The sequence below is a fragment of the Arachis ipaensis genome, chromosome B8 (assembly GCF_059453495.1).
Source record: "Arachis ipaensis isolate K30076 ecotype BB chromosome B8, ASM5945349v1, whole genome shotgun sequence".
Taxonomy (NCBI): domain Eukaryota; kingdom Viridiplantae; phylum Streptophyta; class Magnoliopsida; order Fabales; family Fabaceae; genus Arachis; species Arachis ipaensis.
The window spans coordinates 111,048,957-111,061,017 of NC_142443.1; the positions used below are offsets into that span (position 1 = coordinate 111,048,957).

At 39.5% G+C, this 12,061-nt stretch overlaps 1 non-coding gene across 1 annotated transcript; it reads left to right on the forward strand.

Annotated features, from left to right (window-relative positions):
* Positions 1-6,633: 6,633 nt before the first annotated feature.
* Positions 6,634-6,741, forward strand: LOC148549259 (small nucleolar RNA R71). Its single transcript, XR_015898807.1, has one exon. It is a non-coding gene; the product is annotated as a small nucleolar RNA R71 (small nucleolar RNA).
* Positions 6,742-12,061: the final 5,320 nt, after the last annotated feature.

Here is a 12,061-nt window from a genome sequence, read left to right on the forward strand (position 1 = left end):
ACCTAAAGAAAACGCCTGCAGAAGCTCAAGAACTCATTGACATGGTTGCTAATAACCAGTTCATGTACACTTCTGAAAGGAATCCTGTAATCAATGGGACGCCTATGAAGAAGGGAGTTCTTGAGGTTGATACTCTGAATGCCATATTGGCTCAGAACAAAATATTGACTCAGCAAGTCAATATGATTTCTCAGAGTCTGCATGGAATGCAAGCTGCATCCAACAGTACTCAAGAGGCATCTTCTGAAGAGGAAGCCTATGATCCTGAGAACCCTGCAATAGCAGAGGTAAATTATTTAGGTGAACCTTATGGAAACACCTATAACTCAACATGGAGAAATCATCCAAATTTCTCATGGAAGGATCAAAAGCCCCAACAAGGCTTTAATAATGGTGGAAGAAACAGGTTTAGCAATAGCAAGCCTTTTCCATCATCAACTCAGCAACAGACAGAGAACTCTGAACAAAATGCTTCTAATTTAGCAAATCTAGTCTCTGATCTATCTAAGGCCACTGTAAGTTTCATGAATGAAACAAGGTCTTCCATTAGAAATTTGGAAGCACAAGTGGGACAGCTGAGTAAAAGGATCACTGAAATCCCTCCTAGTACTCTCCCAAGCAATACAGAAGAGAACCCAAAAGGAGAGTGCAAGGCCATTGACATAAGTGCCATGGCCGAACATGTGAGGAAAGGAGAGGACGTGAATCCCAAGGAGGAAGACCTCCTGGGACGTCCAGTGATCAATAAGGAGCTTCCCTCTGGGGAATCAAAGGACTCTGAGGCTCATCTAGAGACTATAGTGATCCCATTGAACCTCCTTATGCCCTTCATGAGCTCTGATGGGTATTCCTCTTCTGAAGAGAATGAGGATGTTACTGAAGAGCAAACTGCCAAGTTTCTTGGTGCAATCATGAAGCTGAATGCCAAATTGTTTGGCATTGATGCTTGGGAAGTTGAACCTCCCTTGTTCATCAATGAACTAAGTGATCTGGATCAACTGACATTGCCTCAGAAGAGACAGGATCCTGGAAGGTTCATAATACCCTGTACCATAGGCACCATGGTCTTTAAGGCTCTGTGTGACCTTGGTTCAGGAATAAACCTCATGCCCCTCTCTGTAATAGAGAAACTGGGAATCTATGGGGTGCAAGCTGCTAAAATCTCACTAGAGATGGCAGACAGCTCAAGAAGACAGGCTTATGGACAAGTAGAAGATGTATTAGTAAAGGTTGAGGGCCTTTACATACCTACTGATTTCATTGTCCTGGATACTGGAAAGGAAGAGGATGAATCCATCATCCTAGGAAGACCTTTCCTGGCCACAGCAAGAGCTGTGATTGATGTTGACAGAGGTGAAATAGTCCTTCAATGGAATGAGAACTCCCTTGTATTCAAAACTCAAGGATCTCCCTCTGCAACCATGGGGAGGAAGCAGGAAAAGCTTCTCTCCAAGCAGAGTCAACCAGAGCCCCCACAGTCAAACTCTAAGTTTGGTGTTGGGAGGCCACAACCAAACTCTAAGTTTGGTGTTGAACTCCCATATCCAAACTCTAAGTTTGGTGTTGGAGAGTTTCAACAAAGCTCTGCACATCTGTGAGGCTCCATGAGAGCCCACTATCAAGCTATTGACATTAAAGAAGCGCTTGTTGGGAGGCAACCCAATGTTTATCTAATTCTTATTTTTATTGTCTTTCATGTTTTCTTAGGTTCATGATCATGTGGAGTCACAAAATAAACAAAAAAATCAAAAACGGAATCAAAAACAGCAGAAGAAAAATCACACCCTGGAGGAGCATCTGTCTGGCGTTCAAACGCCAGAACAGAGCATAGTTCTGGCGCTGAACGCCCAGAATGAGAGCATCCTGGCGCTGAACGCCCAGAACAAGCATGGTTCTGGCGTTCAACGCCAGAAATGGCAGCAAATGGGCATTGAACGCCCAAAATGGGCACCAACCTGGCGCTGAACGCCCAGAGTTGTGTGCAAGGGCATTTTGCATGCCTAAATTGGTGCAGGGATGTAAATGCCTTGACACCTCAGGATCTGTGGACCCCACAGTATCCCCACCTACCTCATCATCCCTTCTACTTTCCATTTACCACTCACATCCATACACCCACTACCTTCAAAATTCAACATCTCTCTCTCTCTCCCACCCAATCCCACCCGTATGGCCGAATACACACTCCCATCCATATCCTCCATATCTTCTTCTTATTCTTCTATTCTTTCTTCTTTTGCTCGAGGGCGAGCAACATTCTAAGTTTGGTGTGGTAAAAGCATAGCTTTTTTGTTTTTTCCATAACCATTGATGGCACCTAAGGCCAGAGAAACCTCTAGAAAGAGGAAAGGGAAGACAAAAGTTTCCATCAAGGGTCTATAGCTCAGTGGTAGAACATTTGACTGCAAATCAAGAGATCCCTGAGATACCTCAGGGGATACATTTTCTTCCACACAATTATTGGAAGCAACTAAGGGTGGAACATCAAGAGCACTCCATCATCCTTCATGAAATAAGAGAAGATCAAAAAGCAATGAGGGAGGAGCAACAAAGACAAGGAAGAAACATAGAAGAGCTCAAGGACATCACTAAGGTGGATTCATTCCTTGTTCTTATTTTCTCTGTTTTTCGTTTTCTATGATATGTGCTTATCTATGTTTGTGCCTTCATTACATGATCATTAGTAGTTAGTAACTTTGTCATAAAGATATGAATGTCCTATGAATCCATCACCTCTCTTAAATGAAAAATGTTTTAATTCAAAAGAACAAGAAGTACATGAGTTTCGAATTTATCCTTGAATTTAGCTTAATTATATTGATGTGGTGACAATGCTTCTTGTTTTCTGAATATATGCTTGAACAGTGCATATGTCTTTTGAAGTTGTTGTTTAAGAATGTTAAATATGTTGGCTCTTGAAAGAATGATGACTAGGAGACATGTTATTCGATAATCTGAAAAATCATAAAAATGATTCTTGAAGTAAGAAAAAGTAGCAAAGAACAAAGCTTGCAGAAAAAAAAAAAAGAGAAGAAAAAAATAGGCGAAAAAAAAATAGAAAGAAAAAGAAAAAGCAAGCAGAAAAAGCCAATAACCCTTAAAACCAAAAGGCAAGGGCAAATAAAAAGGATCCCAAGGCTTTGAGCACCAGTGGATAGGAGGGCCTAAAGGAATAAAATCCTGGTCTAAGTGGCTAAACCAAGCTGTCCCTAACCATGTGCTTGTGGCGTGTAGGTGTCAAGTGAAAACTTGAGACTGAGCGGTTAAAGTCAAGGTCCAAAGCAAAAACAAAGAGTGTGCTTAAGAACCCTGGACACCTCTGATTGGGGACTCTAGCAAAGCTGAGTCACAATCTGAAAAGGTTCACCCAATTATGTGTCTGTGGCATTTATGTATCCGGTGGTAATACTGGAAAACAAAGTGCTTAGGGCCACGGCCAAGACTCATAAAGAAGCTGTGTTCAAGAATCATCATACTGAACTAGGAGAGTCAATAACACTATCTGAACTCTGAGTTCCTATAGATGCCAATCATTCTGAACCTCAATGGATAAAGTGAGATGCCAAAACTATTCAAGAGGCAAAAAGCTATAAGTCCCGCTCATATGATTGAAGCTCTGTTTCATTGATAGTTTGGAATTTATAGTATATTCTCTTCTTTTTATCCTATTTGATTCTCAGTTGCTTGGGGACAAGCAACAATTTAAGTTTGGTGTTGTGATGAGCGGATAATTTATACGCTTTTTGGCATTGTTTTTAGTATGTTTTTAGTAGGATCTAGTTACTTTTAGGGATGTTTTTAATAGATTTTGTGTTAAATTCACATTTCTGGACTTTACTATGAGTTTGTGTGTTTTTCTGTGATTTCAGGTATTTTCTGGCTGAAATTGAGGGACTTGAGCAGAAATCAGATTCAGAGGTTGAAAAAGGACTGCTGATGCTGTTGGATTCTGACCTCCCTGCAATCAAAGTGGATTTTCTGGAGCTACAAAACTCGAAATGGCGCGCTTCCAATTGCGTTGGAAATTAGACATCCAGGGCTTTCCAGCAATATATAATAGTCCATACTTTGGCCAAGAATTGATGATGTAAACTGGCGTTCAACGCCAGCCTTCTGCCCAAATCTGGCGTCCAGCGCCAGAAAAGGATCCAAAACCAGAGTTGAACGCCCAAACTGGCACAGAAACTGGCGTTCAACTCCACAAATGGCCTCTGCACGTGCAACACTTAAGCTCAGCCCAAACACACACCAAGTGGGCCCCGGAAGTGAATTTATACATCAAATACTTACTCATGTAAACCCTAGTAGCTAGTTTATTATAAATAGGACCTCTTACTATTGTATTAGGCATCTTTGGATTACCTTATGATCCTTTGATCACGTTTTAGGGGGCTGGCCATCTCGGCCATGCCTGGACCTTCACTTATGTATTTTTAACGGTAGAGTTTCTACACTCCATAGATTAAGGTGTGGAGCTCTGCTGTTCCTCAAAGATTAATGCAAGTACTACTGTTTTCTATTCAATTCATCTTATTTCGCTTCTAAGATATCCATTCGCACCCAAGAACGTGATGAAGGTGATGATTATGTGTGACGCTCATCACCATCTCCCCTATGAACACGTGCCTGACAAACACTTCCGTTCTACATGAAATAAGCTAGAATGAATATCTCTTAGATCTCCTAACAGGAATCTTCGTGGCGTAAGCTAGAATGATGGCGGCATTCAAGAGAATCCGGAAAGTCTAAACCTTGTCTGTGGTATTCCGAGTAGGATTCAATGATTGAATGACTGTGACGAGCTTCAAACTCGCGAGTGCTGGGCGTTAGTGACAGACGCAAAAGGAGGGTGAATCCTATTCCAGCATGATCGGGAACCGACAGATGAATAGCCGTGCCGTGACAGGGTGCGTGAGCATATTATTCACTGAGAGGAGGGGATGTAGCCACTGACAACGGTGATGCCCTTGCATAAAGCCAGCCATGGAAAGGAGTAAGACTGATTGGATGAAGATAGCAGGAAAGCAGAGGTTCAGAGGAACGAAAGCATCTCCATTCGCTTATCTGAAATTCCTACCAATGAATTACATAAGTATTTCTATCCCTATTTTATTATATAATATTCGAAAACACCATTATCAGTTTATATCTGCCTGACTGAGATTTGCAAGGTGACCATAGCTTGCTTCATACCAACAATCTCCGTGGGATTCGACCCTTACTCACGTAAGGTATTACTTGGACGACCCAGTGCACTTGCTGGTTAGTTGTATCGAAGTTGTGACAATTATGAATTAAGATCAAAGCACCAAGCTTTGGAGCCATTACCAGGGATTGTTCGAGCCTGGACATCACAATTTCGTGCACCACATCTCTAATGAGATTTTAGCAGCTTGCACCCCATAGATTCCCAGTTTCTCTATTACAGAGAGGGGCATGAGGTTTATTCCTGAACCAAGGTCACACAGAGCCTTAAAGATCATGGTGCCTATGGTACAAGGTATTATGAACTTTCCAGGATCCTATCTCTTCTGAGGCAATGTCAGTTGATCCAGATCACTTAGTTCATTGATGAACAAGGGAGGTTCAACTTCCCAAGTATCAATGCCAAATAATTTGGCATTCAGCTTCATGATTGCACCAAGAAACTTGGCAGTTTGCTCTTCAGTAACATCCTCATTCTCTTCAGAAGAGGAATACTCATCTGAGCTTATGAAGGGCATAAGGAGGTTCAATGGAATCTCTATGGTCTCTAGATGAGCCTCAGAGTCCTTTGGTTCCTCAGAGGGAAGCTCCTTATTGATCACTGGACGTCCCAGGAGGTCTTCCTCCTTGGGATTTGCGTCTTCCTCTCCCTCTTTGGGTTCGGCCATGGTGCTTATGTCAATGGCCTTGCACTCTCCTTTTGGATTCTCTTCTGTATTGCTTGGGAGAGTACTTGGAGGGATTTCAGTGATCCTTTTACTCAGCTGGCCCACTTGTGCTTCCAAATTTCTAATGGAAGACCTGGTTTCATTCATGAAACTCAAAGTGGCCTTGGATAGATCAGAGACTAGATTTGCTAAATTAGAAGCATTTTGTTCAGAGTTCTCTGTCTGTTGCTGAGTGGATGATGGAAAAGGTTTATTATTGTTAAACCTGTTTCTTCCACCATTATTAAAGCCTTGTTGAGGCTTTTGATCCTTCCATGAGAAATTTGGATGATTTCTCCATGATGAGTTATAGGTGTTTCCATAAGGTTCACCTAAATAATTTACCTCTGCTATTGCAGGGTTTTTCAGGATCATAAGCTTCTTCTTCAGAAGATGCCTCTTGAGTACTGTTGGATGCAGCTTGCATTCCATGCAGACTCTGAGAGATCATATTGACTTGCTGAGTCAATATTTTATTCTGAGCCAATATGGCATTCAGAGTATCAACTTCAAGAACTCCCTTCTTCATAGGCGTCCCATTACTCACAGGATTCCTTTCAGAAGTGTACATGAATTGGTTATTAGCAACCATGTCAATGAGTTCTTGAGCTTCTGCAGGCGTTTTCTTTAGGTGAATGGATCCACCTGCAAAAGTGTCCAGTGACATCTTTGATAGCTCAGATAAACCATCATAGAATATATCCAGGATGGTCCATTCTGAAAGCATGTTAGAAGGACACTTTTTGGTCAACTGTTTGTATCTTTCCCAAGCTTCATAGAGGGATTCACCTTCTTTCTGTCTGAAGGTTTGAACATCATCTCTAAGCTTGCTCAGCTTTTGAGGAGGAAAGTACTTGGCTAAGAAAGCCGTGACCAGCTTATCCCAAGAGTTCAGGCTGTCTTTGGGTTGAGAATCCAACCATAATCTAGCTCTGTCTCTTACAGCAAAAGGGAAAAGCATGAGCCTGTAGACTTCAGGATCTACTCCATTAGTCTTAACAGTATCACATATCTGCAAGAATTCAGTTAAGAACTGAAAAGGATCTTCAGATGGAAGTCCATGAAACTTGCAGTTCTGCTGCATCAGAGAAACTAATTGAGGTTTCAGCTCAAAGTTGTTTGCTCCAATGGCAGGAATGGAGATGCTTCTTCCATGTAAATTGGAATTAGGTGCAGTAAAGTCACCAAGCATCTTCCTTACATTATTATTATTTTCGGCTGCCATCTCCTCTTCCTGTTCGAAAATTTCTGAAAGGTTATCTCTGGATTGTTGTATTTTAGCTTCTCTTAATTTTCTCTTCAGAGTCCTTTCAGGTTCTGGATCTGCTTCCACAAGAATATTCTTATCCTTGCTCCTGCTCATATGACAAAGAAGAGGGCATAGAAAAATAATAATAATAATAGAGATCCTTTATACCACAGTATAGGGATCCCTGTGTGAGTAGAAGAAGAGGGGGGGACAAAGAATGTAATATAATGGAAGAAACACAACTGTGAGGATGGCAGAGATGTGAGATGAGATGTTAGTAGATGAATAAATAAATAGAATAAGATGGGAGAGGGAGAATTTTCGAAAAATATTTTTGAAAAAGAGTTAGTGATTTTCGAAAATGGTTTTTGAAAAATGTTAGTATTTTTCGAAAATTTTTATTTAAAAATTAAAATAATAAATTAAAAAGAAATTTTGAAAAAGGGGGAAGATATTTTCGAAAATGAGAGAGAGAGAGTTAGTTAGGTAGTTTTGAAAAAGTTAAGAAACAAACAAAAAGTTAGTTAGTTAGTTGAAACAAATTTGGAAATCAATTTTGAAAAGATAAGAAGTTAGGAAGTTAGAGAAGATATTTTGAAATCAAATTTTTTGAAAAAGATAAGAAGATATTTTTGAAAAGATATGATAGAAATTAGTTTTTGAAAAAGATTTGATATTTAAAATCTCAATTAATGACTTGATTCACAAGAAATCACAAGATATGATTCTAGAACTTAAAGTTTGAATCTTTCTTAACAAGCAAGTAACAAACTTCAAATTTTGAATCAAAACATTAATTGTTATTGTTATTTTCAAAAATTTGGTATAAAAATAAGAAAAAGATTTTTGAAAAAAATTTTTGGAATTTTCGAAAATAACTAAGAATTTTTTAAAAAGATTTGATTTTTGAAAAAGATTTTGAAAAAGATAAGATTTTCAAATTGAAAATTTGATTTGACTCATTGATGAGCGGATATTTTATACGCTTTTTGGGGATACTTTCATATAGTTTTGAGTATGTTCTAGTTAGTTTTTAGTTTATTTCCAGTAGTTTTTAGGAAAAATTCATATTTCTGGACTTTACTATGAGTTGTGTGTTTTTCTGTAATTTCAGGTATTTTTCTGGCTGAAATTGAAGGAGCTGAGCAAAAATCTGATTCAGGCTGAAAAAGGACTGCTGATGCTGTTGGATTCTGACCTCCCTGCACTCAAATTGGATTTTCTGGAGCTACAGAACTTGAAATGGCATGCTTCCAATTGCATTGGAAATTAGACATCCAGGGCTTTCCAGCAATATATAATAGTCCATACTTTGCACAAGGATAGACGACGTAAACTGGCGTTCAACGCCAGTCCTATGCCCAATTCTGGCGTCCAGCGCCAGAAAAGGATCAAAAACTGGAGTTGAACGCCCAAACTGGCACAAAAACTGGCGTTCAACTCCACAAATGGCCTCTGCACGTGAATTGCTTAAAGTCTCAGCCCCAGCACACACCAAGTGGGCCCCAGCACACCAAGTGGGCCCCAGAAGTGGATCTCTGCATCATCCATCATAGTCCACTCATATTTTGTAACCCTAGGCTACTGGTTTAGTATTTAAACAACTTTTAGAGACTTATTTTGTATCTCATGACATTTCAGATCTAAACTTTGTATTCTCTGATGGCATGAGTCTCTAAACCCCATTGTTGGGGGTGAGGAGCTCTGCTGTGTCTCGATGAATTAATGCAAGTATTTCTGTTTTCCATTCAAACACGCTTGTTCCTATCTAAGATGTTCATTCGCACTTAACTGTGATGGAGGTGATGATCTGTGACACTCATCACCTTCCTCAAACCATGAACGTGTGCCTGACAACCACCTCCGTTCTATATACGATTGAATGAGTATCTCTTAGATTCCTTAATCAGAATCTCCGTGGTATAAACTAGAACTGATGGCAGCATTCATGAGAATCTGGAAAGTCTAAACCTTGTCTGTGGTATTCCGAGTAGGATTCAAGGATTGAATGACTGTGACGAGCTTCAGACTCTTGAAGGCTGGGCGTTAGTGACAGACGCAAAAGGATAGTAAATCCTATTCCAACCGGATCGAGAACCAACCGGTGATTAGCCGTGCTGTGACAGAGCGCGTGAGCGTAGTTTTCACTGGGAGGACGGAAGGTAGCCATTGACAACGGTGATCCACCAACACACAGCTTGCCATAGGGGGACGTGCGTGCGTGAACAAGAAGACAGAGGAAAGCAGAGATTCAGAAGACAAAGCATCTCCAAAACTCCAACATATTCTCCATTACTGCACAACAAGTAATTTTTAATTTATGCTCTACTGGTTACTCACAATTCAATTGATAAACATAATTGACTTCCTGACTAAGATTTACAAGATAACCATAGATTGCTTCAAACCAACAATCTCCGTGGGATTCGACCCTTACTCACGTAAGGTATTACTTGGACGACCCAGTGCACTTGCTGGTCATGTGTGCGAAATTGTAAGAGAGTAACAATTTTGTGCACCAAGTTTTTGGCGCCGTTGCCGGGGATTGTTCGTGTTTGAACAACTGACGGATTATTTTGTTGCTTAGATTAGGAAAAATCTTTCTCTTTTTGGTTTAGAGTCTTTTATTATTTATCCCTTGTTAAAATACTTTAAACTTATAGCTCAGTTATTTAGAACGTGGTGTTTATGTTCATGATAATTGGCTATCATATTTTTAAAACCTTTTTCAAAAATAATTTTTCTATTAAATCCTGTGCCAAAATTTAAGTTTGGTGTTTTCAAAAATAATCTTTCTTAAAATTTTTGAAAGTCCCATAACTCATTTGGCTAGAGCGTTAATCTGTGTTCTTGGTAATTGGGTTAGAATCTTTTATACTCTTTTCAAAACCTTCTTTTTCAAAAATATTTTTTCTATTAAATCTTGTGCCAAACTTTAAGTTTGGTGTTTTCTTGTTGATTTCCCTTTGGTTTTCGAAAATTTTGGTTTGGTTTTCTAAAAATTTTAAGTTTGGTGTTCTTCCTTCATGTTCTTGTGTTCTTGTGAGTCTTCAAAGTGTTCTTGAGTTTCCTTGTGTCTTGATCTTAAAATTTTTAAGTTTGGTGTTCCTTGGTGTTTTCCCTCCAAAATTTTCAAAAACAAGGAGCATTAGATCTAAAAATTTTAAATCTTGTATTATCTTATTGTTTTTCTCTCTCCTCACTAAATTCAAAAATATCTTTTCAAAATATCTCTTCTAACTTCCTAACTTCTTATCTTTTCAAAATTTGTTTCAACTAACCAACTAACTTTTTGTTTGATTCTTAACTTTTTCAAAACTACCTAACTAACCCTCTCTCTCTCTAATTTTCGAAAATATCTCCCCTCTTTTTCAAAAATTTCTTTTTTTTTAACTAATTAATTTTTATTTTCTTTTACGAAAAAAAAAAATTTTTTTATTTCAAAATTCAAATTCTTTTTAGTTATTTTATTTTATTTGAGTATTTACTTCTTATAAAATAAAATAAATAAAAAGATAAATCAGTCCAAGTTATATCCATATATCCATCATGGACATAAGTGGAGATGGACAGTCCAGGAGGACTTTGGGGTCATATTCTAACCCCTCTACTGCTTCATATGGGAGTAGCATATGCATACCCTCCATTGGAGTTAGTAGCTTTGAGTTGAATCCTCAGCTCATTATCATGGTGCAGCAAAGTTGCCAGTATTCCGGTCTTCCACAGGAAGAACCTACAGAGTTTCTGGCACAATTTTTACAAATTGCTGACACAGTACATGATAAGGAAATAGATCAGGATGTCTACAGACTATTACTGTTTCCATTTGCTGTAAAAGATCAAGCTAAGAGGTGGTTAAATAACCAACCTAAGGCCAGCATAAGAACATGGAAACAGCTGACAGAAAAATTCCTGAATCAGTATTTTCCTCCAAAAAGGATGACACAGCTAAGGCTGGACATCCAAGGCTTTAAACAAGGAGATAATGAATCTCTTTATGATGCCTGGGAGAGATACAGAGAGATGCTACGAAAATGCCCCTCTGAAATGTTTTCAGAGTGGGTTCAGTTAGACATCTTCTACTATGGGCTTGCAGAAGGAGCTCAGATGTCTTTAGATTACTCAGCTGGTGGATCTATCCATATGAGAAAGACAATTGAAGAGGCTCAAGAGCTCATTGATACAGTTGCCAGGAATCAGCATCTGTATCTAAGCAGCAACCCTTCCATGAATGAAGAGGTTAAAACAGTAACTGCTGAATTCAGTACTGTAAAACAAGCTGTTGAATTCAATCAGCAATTGGATTTTCTAACAAAGCAGCTAGCTGAATTCAAGGATAGGCTACAGGAGACAAGGATAGCTAATATACATATGGACGAACAGTTTAAGCAAACAAAGCAGCAGCTATCAAGGCAAATAGCAGAAGAATGCCAAGCAGTTCAATTAAGAAGTGGGAAAACATTAAATACCCCACCTCAAGGCATCAAAAATTCAAGAAATGAGCGACCCACCAAAGATTCACCTGAGGACAGTAAGAGCCCAGGGAAAAATAATTCTGGCACTAAAACGCCAGAAAATGGGTGGAAGGTTGGCGCTGAACGCCCAAACCATGCCTAAAACTGGCGTTCAGCGCCAGAAACAAGGCAGGATTGGCGTTCAACGCCAGAAATGGGCAAGAATCTGGCGTTGAACACCCAAATGGGGCAGAATCCAGCGTTGAACGCCCAACAGGGGCACATTTCTGGCGTTCAGGCGCCAGGAACAGACAGTGAGCTGGCGTCTAACGTCACTCCAGCTTCTGACTCTGGCATTCAATTGCCAGTGAGGGATCAGACACACACAAGTGCTGACAACAACCCCTCTAAAAAGGCTTCTTTAACCACTAAGGTTGAGGAATATA